We start from the raw sequence: 13,197 nt of genomic DNA on the forward strand, positions 1-13,197 counted from the left end.
GTTTTGTAAGTGAAGGTAAAACCCTGTCAGATGTAAATTGTCATGAGAATCTTGCAGAATAGGTTAGAAAAGAGAGAACTGTTTGTACAGAGCAGTGGACATTGATACCATATGTATATTGTGGTGACTGGTTCAGCCTTTAATTGTCATTTAGACTTGACTAAAATTCTTTGTACTTTTCCTCAGTCAAATGCACACAGGTTTAAAGTGCAAAGGGAAGGCTTACAAAATCTGTTATTTTGTCATCAACAGCTATTTATTTTGTTGCTTTAGAGCATCAATGAAAATGCATCCAGTGAATGTTCGTAAATGTTGTCATGAATTCAGTTCGTCAAAACACCTTGTGTCATGTAAGTCCACATACTCCCCTTCATAACACACCAGTTGGAGTACAAGCGGCTTTGAAATGGATTATGTGAATATGAGACGGCAGGTGTGGCTGGTTATGATGATCATGTCGTTCCGTTGACAGCATGACTGGGCTGATTAATTATTTACCACGCGAAGTATAGACTTGGCATTGTGCCAAAGCTGGCATGATTACACAGTCCTAGGACTTATCCAGCCTATTAGGTAACAAGTGTTACCTCACTTCTTTGTTGATGCTGAAACTTTTACAGTTCATCCCCACAGGGTGGAAAACGTCATTGTTAGACCCTAATCACACGTTGAAGTCTGCCCATGAGAACAATAAGTGGACATTGTGAAGTCTATTACTATATGATTAAAAGGGTTCAGCTTTTGGATTAATCTCGATGAATGTAGACTGTTTTGTGGTAGGTAAGCTCTGGTAATACCACTATTAGTTTTGGCCGTTTCGGTTGGAAGGGTTGAAAGAGTGGTTAATGCATCCTTTGTTATTACTCATTTCAAAATTGATTATGGTGTAGGCCTTGAGGAAATGACCATTGATGAAATGGTCTGTGGAATATTTACGCTTTGTTGCCATGGTTGTATTTGGGGATTGATATTTCATGACAAAGGACTCACATTTTGCAATTTTACCACTACATTTAGCTTGGTGTTTGGGTAGTAAAGAATGGCGGAGTGCTCAGCGCATTGTGACACTGTGATGAAGTCAGTTCTCCAGCTCAGATAATAAATCCAAGCCATGTCAGTCAAAATTATTAATGATACATTCTCCAGAAGATCTGTCTCCATTAATACATCAACTCTTGTAAATGCTGTTATTAGTCTCATATTGTCTGCTGCGTGCAATGTGTAAGTCCTACTATGTTGAGTTATATATAGTTATATTTGTACTATAGATTTTGTAACCTGCCCCTTGAGGGTGTTTTGTACAATACAATATCTTGTGCAATGATATGAGTATTGTTTTGGAAAGTCATGTATCAATACAAGATGATACAAGTAGGGAGAGAGGCTCAAGCCACAGTTTCAGTCAATTTGTTTTCAGAACATGTGTCATGTTGTCTATCTATCACACAGTCTCACAGTTCCTGAACTATTATTTTCTCTTCTGCCTTGCTCTTTCTGTAATGCAAAAGCCCCAAATGAAGCAAGTGTAGATTTCCCTCAGGTTCAGAGTCTGTTATCATCTGCAAGAACTCCTTCAGGTGTCGGTATACAGAGTAAACATGAAACTATCATCGCTCGCTTGACCAACATCCTCACTAGAGGTCAGAAATCTTTTCTAACATTTGCATCTTAATTAACAAGCACAGGGTGAGTCCTGCTCCATGTGTGTGAAATATGTATGCCTTGTATGCAGTCCAGTTAGTATCCAACAGGCAAGTCAAGGTGTATCTATAGCCCATTTCTGGTGTCCCCTGCCGTGATATTGCTGGAACATTGCTAAGAGCGGCGTAAAACCAAACTCACTCACTTTACAGGACGATCTCAGCTGATTGACTTTTTCACTTACTGGTACTCTTTGTCCCAAAACCGATTCATTTTGTACAGACAATGTTTGTATAGTGCTCTCTCAGTGTAGGACATCTTCGAAGTATTAGACAGTTGTTGGTCTTTTTACTTTCATTGAAAAGGTTTCCTTTGTAAGAAGATATGATAAGGGAATGGACTATGGCCACATGAGGGGATGACAGCAGCACTCAATGGAGAGAGGACAGACCTCAGCAAGAGGGCCAATATATGGGCAGACTGTAAAACCTGGGGACCTTTATCTGATGGTTGTAGAATGGGATTGTTTTTATTGATAATGACCCCAGCACATGTCGTCCCAATGCAGATGTTTATGGTGTCTGAATCTCCCATCCTCCTGGGGCTCCTTTTCAATTTAATTGATTCTATCAAAATGATATATTTTCAGAGACTATGAGTTAGTCTACACATGCAACCTTACTGTCGATATGAATTGTATCAACATGAAGTGCATTGCGCCAGCCCTACCTGGTCGTGTCCAAGTTTGACCGTAATCTTGTGTAAATGATACTATGTGGTGTGAGGGCATCCTTGATCAATGAATATGCAACCAGTGGTGTTGATGGCCAATTCTGAAACTATTATATGTAAATAGATGTTTCTCTTATTGCTAACAATCTTTTTGAAGTTAGATGACAATCCAAGACTTGAAAAGGTCCTCCCTTGTTTCACTAGTGGTGAGGTTTCCGTTTGGTGTGACTGAGACTATTGTGGAAGGAACAAATTCAGAATCGACATAGCCACTAATCATGAAGAATGTCTTGAGGCGAGACTTTCCACAAGGTAATTTGATTGCCTTCGCTCAGTGTCTGGTTGCCATGGCAACCACTCAGGGAGCAGGATTAATAATTGATTTTCTTTCACTGACTAGGTTCTACGGGGAATAAATCTAATTTGCGAGTTTTTTATTCTTCGATTAGAAGCCAAGGAAACTTCCAAAGTGTGTGGGCAGTACTAACATCAAACGAAAATAGAGCGAGCAGATTGATCAGGCGATGCAGTGAATGGCCCCCAGTCAGGCCTGGCTTCTACTTTATCAAGTTTGCCTGCCATCTTTTTGCCTGTTTTTGTGCTTATTGGTTGGATGAAGGTAGCTGTTGATGATTTGCTGGCAAGGAGAACCGGCAACTGATGCAATAGCCTCCATTTTATATGGCTTTGATTTTGGACCATGTTCAGATTTACCAATATCATTCCCTTGTTGATTGGAATCTGCTCCAGTGGATTTAATTTGCAGGGAAATGGAAGAGGTCTGGATTTTTTCTAGTGATTTGGATGTATTTTCAAAAAAGGGAATATCATTGCATAAGCAAAAGAATGTCCTCCTGTGCTAGGTTAGTGTTGTAAAGGCTGCAACATTTTTGAAGACAAAGTCAATTCTAGATTTCCAGACGCACCGAAATGAGTTTAAAAAAAGAGATGTTATAATTGACTTCAATGCAGTGGGGAATTAAAGATTTGTTTTGAAATTTAGTTTACATAGTAATGAATTAAAAATGGAGCAATCTTGTAAATGCAGTACACAGTCACCGGTTTGGTTCAAAGGTTACTGTTATTGTCAGTCGTCCTTCACACATGATACCAGGCTGGTGTTACATTAAACATTGTTGACATCAGAAATAACAATGACTGGGATTTGTCTAACATGCAAAATTTGCTGTCAGCTAGATGACTCATAAGGTCATACAGTCTGCTGTGTCGAGCAGATGTCATTCAACTTGGGGGGAAAACACAGTTGAGTCTGTATGCTTTCTGCTGCACCTTGTCTGTTCACCCTTTGTGTTGGATTGGGTGTTCGCTTGCTCTTATTGATTTGTTTTGTCTTGAATAAACAGGACATCATGGATGACAGATGTAAGAGTTTGTGCATAACATGTCAGATCCAGAAGTGACATTTGCATAAATAATGTTGCTGACATTATAGCCAGTGTACTTTACTGAAATCTGTTTTCAACTTTCAGCACTAGTTTTGGGGGATATTTTTGTGTTGTAAATACATGCTATGCTCATTAGACCTCATACAAGTACATGCTACTGATTGGAACTATTCGTTGTCTTCAAACGCACATGCTAGTCTTGATGTCGGAGCAGACGTGAAAATTAAGGCCTTCGCTCTTGGATACTTTGAAGATTGACCTAATTAGACGTGGTCCTTATCCATTTCAAAGGTCTGATGCTCAAAGTTAGTCAAACAGTCACTGTTAGAAGCATGGGAGTGTCATATATATCCTGAAGGAGCTCTTACACGAGACAGTCGGATATGGAAGCTCCTCCAATCTGACAATGACAGAATGTCATCAAAGTCGGCAGCTGCAACTGGGGCTTCCAAGGCTCCCTCCTGGACTTTGTTGTCTCACCAAACAGAGTTCTTCAGCATGTATGGCCAGTCTTAGATGGCGCTCACATCGTGCACTTGCCATCTTGACTTGATGTATGTTCCATAATGAGGATCTCCAAGAGTCTAGCTCAGCCTTTGCACATGCTAAGAGGAGGGGCTTGACAGAATTGAATGTGTAGACAAAAGAAAATGAGACTGGTTGGAACAAAAGGAAATGAAGTTTGGATTATAGAATTGAAATGTCATGTTGTCCAACTCATAGAAGTGAAAGGAAGGAGTATTTTTGTGATGACGTTTTAAAATTCGTGCAGAAACTGACGAGTGAATTCTAGTCTGTGGTTGCCCTCAAGCACTGCTGTGGCTCTCCTCTAATACTTGCGTCATTATTAGTTCTGCCTCCAACACATTTTGAATAAACATGTGCCAGGTTTTCTCATTTGTAATGACAACGGGGAAAGTGATACATTTATGCGTTAGGTTATCAAATCACTGCAATACCAGTACTTTATCTTAGTTTCTATTTCCACTGAGTAATGCTGTTTCCTGGGGTACAAAAAGTCAAATAAACAATATTTGAGTATGACATAGAAAACTGATGGCAAACATCATGGTTATTTTTGCGATGAGGAATTCGCGACTGGTTACGAGTTAACGTAATCTCATCATGGTCAATAATTTCACATTGCCACACTTAAAATATGACCCCTTGCCATCTGCTGTGACAACTCAGCAGGCTGAACCTCAAGGCTGTCTACAGGAAACAGCCTCTACATATCTCCCTGGCATCTGCTTCCCTGTCAGTTTGTCATAAGGAAAACAGGATGCAATCACTGAGCAGTTGTGTGGCTGAAGGTGAGGCCCATGTGGATCAACAGGACATGAATACAGCCTCTCTGCATATTCACTGGCCTACACATCCCTTGTGTAATCGCTTCAGCATTCTAAAGTAGACTAAGTAAGGCTTTTGAAGTTTTTGTTGAATAATTCATGCTTTCGTTTTTTACTTCCACAAATACTTGTTGTTTTACAGGACAGCTATGTTTTTTTCTGAAAAATTCTTTTCATATTTTTTTACCATAAATATGAAATAATGAGGATTGCCATAATAAATGAGTTTTTATAGTTGACCATCTGAAATTTCACATTTGAAGTAGCTGACTTTCGAGAGGGAAGTATGGGAAGAAACATGATGAAAATAGATTATGTTAAACAAAAATATCAACATTCTCACAGTATAACCTAAACAAAAAATGCCTTTCATTTGCACATGCTGTTTATTCAGGGCTAGTTTTCCAGTGTAACTGAGCACCAGCTTGTACACAGTCGACCAAGGAGAGAGCTGAAGCTATCTGGACCTGGCCCTGCCTCGTCAGCAGTTGAAAACGTGTAACATTCACATACCAGATACCTGTGTATTTCCATTAAGTGCCACAGGTGTTGTGGCCAGCCCTTGATTCCAGCGATTTGATTGGGGCAGACTTGTACTGTATCTACAATCATCGGCCATTGTAATGTTGCTAGCCCTGTGTTTATCTGGATTTTCATCTGCCAGTGAACAGGATATATTTAGAAGGAAAAGGTGGCCTGTTTTTGCTCAAAATGTTGGATAGTTGCCAGTTCACCTTTGTTGAGTATTGTATGAACAAATAGGCTATTTTGGATCATTATGGAGTTAAAATGTGACCTTTGTGGCTGCAAGGAATATGAATATCCCATTTAGGATAACCTGGACATGTCCTACATCATTAAATATTGAGATGACTTTTGTTTGGAGCTGGTTTATTTATGATGTGAGGGAAAGACATCATCAGTGATAAGCAACTTGTGTCTTAGATCTGTTTGTTATGTTTATGTGAATGTGTGGACATGTTGGGAATAGTTTGTCAGCTTCACATTAAGTAAATCTTTGACTTGTTTAGGAAAAATGAATGTTTATTATTGTGTGAAAATGTCATGAAGACATTTTAAAGGCATTTATCAGTGACAGTGTGAAGCAGGGTTTGGAGTCAGTCAAGTTCTAATATCTGGGACAAGAGTTAAAGTACATTTATGTTGATCACGAATAATGTGCAGCCAGAATTATTTCATAACTATGGCAAAATTTGTTCGAATGGGAAGAAGAATTATGTTACGAACACCAAGTATCTTCAGAACTTTAATATGGCACCAAGAGAACAAATAGCAAGCACACACTCACTTGAAGCATTCTCAATCTTTGGAAATTTGCATTTTCCCATTATGTCAGTATGAACTACCAGTATAAGAGACATTTGGAATTGTCCAACTTCTGGGAGAAAAGCATGACATCAGTGTTGATCTGTGAACCAGGAAGTTTCCTTTTTTCACATAGCTGCTCCCAACGTACTTGTTAAAGCGAGAATGACCTTCCATCGCCAGCTTTGGCTACCTAAACCCATTTGCAGATTCTACAAGTGGGTTCTCTGCCTGTAGGTTTGAATTTCAAACAGGCACAGGGGAGGAAATCTGTTGGAGCATATTTGAAAGAGGTTGTTGAAGCTGGTGCCAACTGAAGAAACCAGCCTTTCAGAATTGCCGTTTCTGATAAGGGCAACTTCAGGCAGTTGCTCACAAGTGAAGAATGTGCTGCTGTCCCCAGGACATTCAAGTTGAAGATATCACAGACCTCACAGCAGCTTGCAGCTTTGATTCAGATAGAAATAAAAACAGTTCTTGAGAGTTAGTCATGGAAACCTGTTTAATGTCAAAAGATAAGCTGTGGAAGTTAAGATATTGCCCAAACTTGAAATAATCGCTTCAATAACTTTTAAAGCGATCTTCCAGTTTTTTGTTTTTTCCTGTTTACATGAAACCAGTAATGGTGATTATGGCACACATGATCAGATTGTAATCCGAAATAGAATTGATTAACTTATGTGTATAAAACATTTGGGATTTATGATTGAACTGACTTTCATTCATGTGAAGGGAATATTGAATAAGCCAAATTAGGTTGTTGTGTCAACATGATGTGTTAAGTGTTACATAGGTCACAAGTAGCTTGTTTCCATTTGGTTACAATTATCTGTGGCCAGGTCAGATTGACCTAAACCTGATTTGGTTACATGAGGCACGAGATCTCATTTCAGGATGCTCACTGACAACATTGACTGATGGAGTATCATTGTGATTTATCCTCCAATAACCACACCATTTTGAATGGCTGGCTAACTTTTCCATGAAATTTATACTCAAGCTACAGAACTAGTTTCACTGTGGCATCTTTAGGAACTTCACTCCTGTTCAAAATGAATTTGTTTTGGGGTGGGGTGGGGGGGTGTCCTTAAATTTGCTCCTACAGGATTTAAATCCAGGGACCCCCTAAATCTTTAAATTTTAACATAAGGGCAGTGACAACCCCTTGAATTTCAAGGGTGATTTTGAACACTGATCTATTTCTAAATATTAGTAAATACCTCTTGTAAGTGCTTGTGTAATTGGTGTTCCATTTGGTGTACATTAATTCGCAATGCAATCACCATCACAATGGTAGGTCAAATATCAAAAGAACCCTTTACATGTGAAGTGCAGTTTGTAATTTTTGTACTGCATATTGTATCGTGTATTGTATCATGACTTTATGGAGTCGTGTATTGCATCGAAATGAAGTGTATTGATTAACATGTTTTAAACTGATTTAAAGGTGGCACGTAGATCAATGCTCATGATGTCAATCACAGGATTGTCTAGTCCAGTCTCGATTATTTACAGACTGCAGTCATGTGGCTGGAATATTGCTGAGTGTGGCACTTTTCCAGTCATTTTTCAACCAACATGCCATGTGCACAAGGTTATGATATCAGGCACCGACTTGTGGTTATTGGCACAGACTCCCAGTGTACAACTCTAATGCAAGCTGATTTGGAGGCAGACAAAGCAGAGGAGAAAGCATATTTAATGTATTGAGCTCCAAGCAACGTGATCAGCTTTGTCTATAATAGCTGCAGATAGAAAACTACATAGAAAAAAACACACATGAGAGGACTAAAGAATCAAATGCCATTGCATTTTCTCATGTCCATCTGTATCACAAGTGGGTCTGTTTCTATGTTGTGATAGAAGTCCCCACAGATCCCTGACATTATTTCAGTGGCCTCTTGTCTGAACCAAAATTTCAAAATTTAGATAGATGCTTTTGACAAAAAGAACAAAATAATAATATGGTTTGCAAACTGAATATTCCTGATGTAAAGAACGTGAAATTTTCCAGACTGCCTTTTGTAGATTGAAGGTCCATTCACTCATTTTATGCAGACTTGGTTTTCTCCCGTCTACAACCATTTTGTGCTTTCTTTCTTCTGTTCCTTATATGTTCTGATGGATATTGCACAATGCTCTGTTTTCGCCTCACGATATTCCATTACATGTCTGTAAATAACTCCTGATTTATTGATAATCCTGATCACAGCAAGCCATTTGGTCAAATTGATTATCTTATACAGAGAGGACAAAATATCATTGGTGGCTAGCTGATATTTGACGTGGCTAACAGGCAGACATTCATGGTTTACTACGAAATAGTTTTTTGAAAGGTATTTTGTCAAAATAGAGAGAGTTCTGACACTGGTTTTGATGTCTTTTGTCAATATCTGATACTTTGTTTTGAAGCAGACATTGTGACATCCTCTTGAATTTCAAACCATTTATCACCATTTTATGGTGATATTCAATAAGAGAGTTCTTGTTCCTCTGAAAATAGCAACAGAAATGCTGGAAAACTGTAAAAACAAAGTATCTGTTTATGATTCTTGCACAATATCTGAATGATCAGTATCGGAAAAAGTTGGAGAACTTTGTCAAGCTTTACTGATGTCAGCCTTCACCAGAATTGACGGGGGTAAGATGGCCGCCAGGTTTTGTTCGTGTCTTCAGTTTCCCAGTTCAAATATTAATGGAGACTGGCCAGGGTTGACAGCCCTTTCACAAGACAAAAGCAAGGAGCACAAAGGGACTGCTGAAGGGGTGTGGACGCTGAGCTTCTGAGATATGAGGCTTTCACAACTGTTGTACTTAGCTGGCCGAGTGGCAGACCTCTTTGTTCCCAGCAGATTTTGAACAGGGTAAAATATAGGGCTGACCTTTCTGGATCACTAATAATGTTAGTGTGAGTTGTTCATAATTGAAGAGTGGTGGCTGGTTCTGACATCCAGCATTATGTATGAAATCCTCAGAGATGGCTTGACACAAATGGCACAATGCTGTTTTTGATCCCAGCAAATAATTGGCATCACAAAGAAAACATGATAGAAACTTGAAAAAAGTACAGTTGAACTGAAATGATGATCAACATTAGAAGGGCTGTTCAAACTCTGGAAATAAGTCTTTATGTAATGGAATCGTGAAAAATAATGGACCACTGACGTGTATTTTTCTCATCCTTCTCATCCTTCTGTGACAAGAAAGAATCATCTTAGATGAGCTTAATTTCATTAGACGAAATGTCACATGCAGTGTTTCCATGACAACCGTGGCTTGACATTTCTCTTTCATATTGAAAACATTGTCTTTAATGTCACATGGGAGACACTGTCATTACTCTCGGCAAATCAATGTTCATCTAATATTCAGCGGAATTCCCTGTCGAGAGAAAAAGAAATCGGCATAATACTACTTTGTAGTTACTGATCAGGATGTAGATGAAGAACAGTGATAATAAAATTCCATCAAGTAACAGGTGAGTTGAAAGAGAATACAGAATCAAATATCCCACAGTCCTACCGTTGGGGGTCAATAGCCCAGCTATCGGAGGCGAAAATCTCATTTCACTCTGAATACAGATAGCAACCCCATGGGCAGTGTCAGACATTATTGACAACCACCTTCCAGTATGTTTGATCCTCAATTACTCTAATGGCCTGTTGCCATGGCAACTACCTTGGATCAATTCTCTCTGTACACTGCACGATCCAACTATTGAGAGCCTGGATGGTTTTGATCATGTCTATAATGAGAAGCTATCTGGAGACAGGTTGTTGGAACAAACAGCATTAAGCACTAACATTGCTTCAGTGAAATATCTATTCAGTTCATGGATTAGGTTGAATTAATTCGAACTGACTAAAACTGTGCCTATGACATATTTTCTTCACCAACTGGTGCAAGTCTCAAGGAAAATGGGAATGGCTATTCAGCCAACTTTATAAATCCCTGGTATCAATCATTAATGAGTACTAATTGTAAATTTCAATCACAGTAAGAACTGAATCAGCTGCCAAACAAGATTGTCAATATGCCATGGAGGATACCAAGAGCCAATGCCCACTAAAGTTGGGAGAATATTTACATCAAAGTCTGTGAGCTGAAATGCTTGTGGTTAGTTGGTTTAGTGCAAATTGCCTGATCGGTTGATAATGTAGACTGCTGTATTAAGGTACTACAGAAGGTCCTTTGTTCTTGTACTTCATTATGCTGACATTTCAGAATGCTAACTGGTGTTCCATATGGTGATTTTCTTTTCCAGCACTTGAGTAAAAATACATGGCTTTCTGCTTAATGGATCCTATACGATTCTGCCTTCTTTTCGAACGATCCCTGGAACTAATAATAGTGGAATGGGAATGGACATTGCGTGATGGTCTGATCAACCTCCCTGTGACTGCAGAGTGAGGTTACAAATAATGAATGAGGAAGCCTTTGCCAGACACACAGCTCTGCATGCCATTAAACAACCAAGACTAACTAAAAACATGCTTCTCATTCCAGTAGGCTTAGACAATTGCAGGGGCTTCATCAAATGCTCCTGCAGAGACCATCTGGGAGCAATTGCCCATTGTACCTGACCAATGAGGTTAAACTGGTCCTGCAAACCAGCTACTCGCACCTGGCCTCAACAGCCATTGGGTTGAAGGAGGCTGTTCAGAGTTCAATATACCATCAAGGCTTTGCCTTAATTGGCCATAAATATTAAAGGGGCATTGGCTGAAATATTATCTTGACAGAATTGTTTAGAGTGAGTGGTGCAAATGACCATTCCAGGGACAGATAAAACATCTGGAGTTGAGGTGCCCCAGACCCTGAAATAGCAAAGCAGGTTTGAATTTCTGATATGTGCGGTGGTATGCAGCTGAATTGGTGTGGGTCTACCACTTGAGACAATGAATAATCCAAGCCTGTGGGTCTGGTTGACCATGAAATACATAGATGTTGTCAGTGGATTAAGCTGTTGGTGTGTAATAACAATCTTTCCCAGGGGCATACTTGATCTGCATCTTCTGTCTGGTCAGTTCTCCCCAACTGGACAATATCTGTTTATAGTACTTCTGAAGGGTAATAACTCCACTGAAGTACTGTAATTCCTCGTTACATGGCCTTGACCTTTGGTCAGCAAGGCCTGCAGGCCGCAGCCCCAAGGTTGTCTGTCTGATGAGGTAACTTAATGAAATACTTATGATGTAATGATCCAGTCCACATCTGCTGGCTGTTGGGATCACAATGAGACAAGCAGAAAGGCTAATGGATCTTTTCACTCTTCATGTTTAGATAATGAGGGAAGGTGCGGATGAGAAACTTGCTTATGAAACCTTCAAATCAAGATGGTCGAATAACTGTTTGAAGTAGCTATTGGCTTTAACTTTAACACTGAATTGGAAAGATGACCAACGGCTGACCTTGCTGTCCGAGGGTGATAGTCTAACTGAGTTTATTAGGCAAACATGTCTGATCAGGATACATGCTCAGAAGGGCCACTTCCGAATAGGAAATAGGTCGAGGAAAATATTTGATGTTAGTCCTTTTGAATGATTTCTTTTGAATAATTGTCTGGTCAGTTTTATTCATTTTTGCGCACATAAATGTTTGATTGGAATTATGTCATTTGAAGTAAAAAACAGCACATCACATAAGACTGAATTGTGCAGCTTTATTTGACCATATAAAACTTGCATCAGATCAATCTGTTATTGAAAAATGCAACCTTATGTTTGTCTTCACCACGCGCAAGTTAAAATAAATGATAAATTTGTGTGTGACTAAGCCTGACTGTTCAACACAATAATCTGGTTTTCATATCAACATATTAAGAGGCAGCCATTGTCAGGAGGGAGCAGCACCTGGCCTGTTTCAACTGGTCAGAAATTCATTAATCACTTCATCTTGGCACAAGGAGAAATTGCCATGTCCAGCTGATGGAAGTTCATTACGAGACAAAGATGTAATACAGTGCCTTGATTTATGAAGGTTCTGTGCCCTTTGAATTCTATTTGATATGTGCATTTGCAATGTATAAACTGTTGACCACCCAAGAAGTCCACACATTGGAGAAAAATTAGCACATCACACATATAGGCAACACAAAGATGCAGTCAGTAGTGTCATCTAATTAAGTAGAATTGTTCTTCTCATCTTGTTTTGTGAAACTACTAATATGGTGTCGTGTTGAACTGATTCTCAAGCCACTTGTTGGTTGCATTAAACAGAAGAGTTTGAAATGATTCATGAATTTTGAAGAGTCCCTATCATGACCCTAATGTTTAAGATGACAGATTTAAGGTCCTTAGATTTGAATACCAGTACAATGGTGGAAGAAGACCAATAGACCCTTGCAATACACTCAACACTGCATGAGAAATAAGACCCTTCACCAATCAATCTCAAACTGATCAAGCTCTAAAATGTAGATCTGTTCAACATTCCTGTTTGATTAGGATGGAAAGCCCATCAGCATCCTGTGTTGTGCATTCCTTTGTGAGCTGTACTTTAAGGGTTCAGTTGAGAGTGTTATTCCTGCTAATAAGTGTAGACAGTCCAGGAACTGTTCAGCATAGCATGAGACCATCCCCCTCCTAAGAGAAGAGTCATTGCCTTCTTGTTTTCCTGAAATACTTTCCAAAGATTAATGACTGTGGTTGTGTAAGCTCCCTGGTGTGTGATACTCCCTTGATCTCCCCCAATGGCAGAATAATGACTGAACCATCTTGATTAAAGTTGCTATTTTGGCTGAC

General features: G+C 39.3%; 1 protein-coding gene and 1 long non-coding RNA gene across 6 annotated transcripts in view; both read left to right on the top strand.

Annotated features, from left to right (window-relative positions):
- The window catches only part of LOC124144985 (protein split ends-like), a 65,810-nt gene that overhangs the window by 20,555 nt on the left and 32,058 nt on the right, over positions 1-13,197 (top strand). The window lies entirely within an intron of this gene.
- LOC125374363 lies at positions 200-8,872 on the top strand. The gene is made up of 2 exons (XR_007218585.1): positions 200-5,195; positions 5,523-8,872. It is a non-coding gene; the product is annotated as an uncharacterized LOC125374363 (long non-coding RNA).

The sequence above is a fragment of the Haliotis rufescens genome, unplaced genomic scaffold, assembly GCF_023055435.1.
Source record: "Haliotis rufescens isolate VD_foot unplaced genomic scaffold, xgHalRufe1.0.p SCAF_55, whole genome shotgun sequence".
NCBI lineage: Eukaryota > Metazoa > Mollusca > Gastropoda > Lepetellida > Haliotidae > Haliotis > Haliotis rufescens.